General features: G+C 37.1%; 1 pseudogene; it reads left to right on the forward strand.

Annotated features, from left to right (window-relative positions):
* Positions 1-1,892: 1,892 nt before the first annotated feature.
* LOC115866296 (14-3-3 protein theta pseudogene) lies at positions 1,893-3,652 on the forward strand (annotated as a pseudogene).
* Positions 3,653-3,882: the final 230 nt, after the last annotated feature.

Below are 3,882 nucleotides of genomic sequence, written 5' to 3' on the forward strand. Positions count from 1 at the left end.
TTTAGTTATTTGCACAGCCTTCCCCATATTCATAGAACTTTTGAAGTATAGCTATCAAGCTAAACTTAAGAATCACTTTGTTTTATTAATTTTTTCAGCACGTTGAGCAGACAACAATTCAGATACACCCATGAGTATGTTTTTTGACCTGGAGATAGGTCACTAACACCAAAGTAAACTAGGAAATAGGAGACATAATTGGTGAACAGAAACATCTATTTGAAGATATATTTGCGTTATTTGCCCTTAAAAAACAAACAAACCTATTTTACCACTTATAAAAATAAACCTGATCATGCACCAGTGATATAAAAATAAGATTTGGGGACAATAAGTACTTTCATCAAAATAGGTAGTAGCAAAAGCACTTACCATTTTCAGAATTTTTTTTGATGAATCTATAAGTGAGATCAATAAAGTATTAGACCTATAAGTCTCAATATTTTTTAATCTCAATTCAACTGAAGGATAAGTCACATCACATCAGTAACAAATTATTCTTAGCTCAATTTTAGTAGGGACTTGGAGGAGAAGTGCTGGGTAAGGATAGGCAAGCACTTTGCATTTTTTAAAAGCCACTTTCTGTTGACTAATTCTTATACATCACATGTGATACGTTTTTTCCCTCTAGCTTAAGAAACAGGGTTTGAGAAATTCATACATGACAAACTTAACAATTTACTAACTTCCAAATCCTGGCTGTCTTCAGGTTCTTTCACAAATTACTCCTTGGAGGTTATGGGGGAGTGGGAAATTTGAATTAGACTGATATTTATGCATTCTAGACTGATATTTTTAAAATATAAGAAAATTAAAAATCACAATAAGGCTAGTAATGAAATGATAGTGAAAACAGATTAATTTATATAATCTAGGTTTACAATGATAATAGAATTCATTGTGATCACTTTATTTTATTTGCTTTCGTTCCTATAAGAAGTCTTCCTGTATTAGTCAGTTGGTGGATTAAAGAAATATACCCAGAAAACAATTGAATACCCAGAAATTAATTGAAAGATAATTATATTTTTACTCAAGAATCATAAAGAAACTTAAAATTTTATAATTCTGAACACCATCAATATATCTTTTTCTCTCCAATTATTTATATCATCATATAATCTTTGGATTATTGGGAAATATTGCATAATGCTATTTTTGTATGATTTTTATTCACCTCCATCTCTTCCCAGATCAAGTACTTTTCTTTGATGTAAGCACTATACAGTTGGCACTCCCTATCCCAGGAAGCAGAATCTGTGAGTAGAGGGGGCCAACTGTACTATGCTGCTTTATATAAGGGACTTGAGCCCAATGGATTTTGGTAACCATGGTGGAGGGACTTAGAACAAATCTCCCACAGTTGAGGGGGTGGGGAATGGAACTACTGTACATAGCTAATTTTACACATTCCTGGAGATCCCACAGAAGTGTTCTTTTTTTCTGGCTCTCACTGTTTTTCTATAATGGTCTTTTGTATTCTCTTTTTCTCCTCTTCATTACTGTTAATGAAGAGGCTATGTACCATATGTCATTTGAAGGGGCTCTCAATGCCAAAATATGGGACAATTAGGCAAAAAATAAATAATATAATATTGAATTATAATCCACAGAAGAAAACAAATATCCATGAGGCCATATTGATATAAATAATAGTAGAATAAACACATAAATGAAATAAATGGATAATTATTTCTTACATAACATTCCAATTAAATGTAGAATGAATGAATGGAATACAAAATCACCCTTTGGGGAGACGAGAGGGTCCTCGGCTAAAGCCAAAGGCGGATCAAAGTGGTGAGACTTGCGCCGCGGCCGCGGAGACATGAAGGCCCTCCGCACTCCTCCTCGGCATCCGGGTCAGTGCTCACCCTCGCTGTCCTGTCCCCATGGAGAAGACGGAGCTGATCCAGAAGGCCAAGCTGGCCGAGCAGGCTGAGCGCTACGATGACATGGCCGCCTGCATGAAGGTCGTGACGGAGCAGGGCTCCGAGCTGTCCAACGAGGAGCACAACCTGCTCTCGGTGGCCTACAAGAACGTGGGCGGGGGCCGCAGGTCCGCCTGGAGGGTCATCTCGAGCATCAAGCAGAAGACCGACACCTCTGACAAGGAGCTGCAGCTGATTAAGGACTATCGGGAGAAAGTGGAGTCCGAACTGCCGTCCATCTGCACCACGGTTCTGGAATTGTTGGATAAGTATTTAATAGCCAATGCAAACAATCCAGAGAGTAAGATCTTCTATCTGAAGATGAAGGGAGATTACTTCCGGTACCTTGCTGAAGTTGCTTGTGGTGATGATCGGAAACAAACGATAGATAATTCCCAAGGAGCTTACCAAGAGGCTTTTGATATAAGCAAGAAAGAGATGCAACCCACACACCCAATCCGCCTGGTGTTGGCTCTTAACTTTTCTGTATTTTACTATGAGATCCTTAATAACCCAGAACTTGCCTGCACACTGGCTAAAACAGCTTTTGATAAGGCCATTGCAGAACTTGATACACTGAATGAAGACTCATACAAAGACAGCACCCTCATCATGCAGTTGCTTAGAGACAACCTAACATTATGGACATCAGACAGTGCAGGAGAAGAATGTGATGCGGCAGAGAGGCAGAGAACTAAGTGCATACAGGGTGTCATCCTTCTTCCCCTCAAGAAACCTTTTTACTCATCTCCATTCCTTATTCCATTTGGATTTCCTATAGCAAAGAAACCCATTCATGTGTATGGGATCAACTGTTTATAGTCTTTTCACACCACAGCTTTGGGAAAACTCCATTCCTTGATTTGTGTTTGTCTTGGCCTTTCTGGTGTGCAGTTACTGCTGTAGAAAAGTATTAATAGCTTCATTTCATATAAACATAAGTAACTTCCAAACACTTATGTAGAGGACTAAAAATGTATCTGGTATTTAAGTAATCTGAACCAGTTCTGCAAGTGACTGTGTTTTGTATTACTGTGAAGATATGAAAATGTAGTTAATTACAGTTTAAAGAGTGTTCTGCATAACTTCCTGATTTCTACATTCCCTCCATTAACTCTTCTTTGGGGGTTTTCTTTCAGTAAAGCAACTTTTCCATCCTCTTAATATATTCCTTTTTGGTAGGAAACCAGAAGTATTAGATTGAATGGAAAAGCAGTTGACATTCTGAGGCTGGAGGTCACAAATTAAAATGCCTCCTGTATCATATATGATGGAGGTCTTGCATATCTGTGACAACAGGGAGTTTCCTCATTCATTCTTCATTTGCTGCTGTTTAAGTTGACAACTTACCTTCCCAATAAAAATTCACTTACACCTCCTGCCTTTGTAGTTCTGGTATTCACTTTACTATGTAATAGAAGTAGCATGTTGCTGCCAGAATACAAGCATTGCTTTTGGCAAATGAAAGTGCATGTCATTTCTTAATACACTAGAAAGGGGAAATAAAATACACAAGTCCAAGTCTAAAACTTTAGTACTTTTCCAGGCAGATTTGTGCACATGTGAGAGGGTGTCCAGTTTGTCTAGTGATTGTTAGAGAGTTGGACCACTATTGTATGTTGCTAATAATCATCGACTGTAGTCCCAAAAAGGCCTTGTGAAAATGTTATGCCCTATGTAACAACAGAGTAACATAAAATAAAATTACATTTTATAAACCAAAAAAAAAAAAAAAAATCACCCTTTGGCAAATACCAGAGTAATAATTTATTGTGTCAACATACACTAAAATCAATAGGCAAAGGTATAATGAAAATCAGGATATTTACATCATCTCAAATATCTCACCACAATACTACTTATTAATTATAAAGGAAGAATAGTATTTTTACAGTAGAGAAAGCTGTGAGACACCACTTTAAAAATTAACATTACCAATAATGAGACAAAT

The sequence above is a fragment of the Globicephala melas genome, chromosome 20 (assembly GCF_963455315.2).
Source record: "Globicephala melas chromosome 20, mGloMel1.2, whole genome shotgun sequence".
Classification (NCBI taxonomy): Eukaryota; Metazoa; Chordata; class Mammalia; order Artiodactyla; family Delphinidae; genus Globicephala; species Globicephala melas.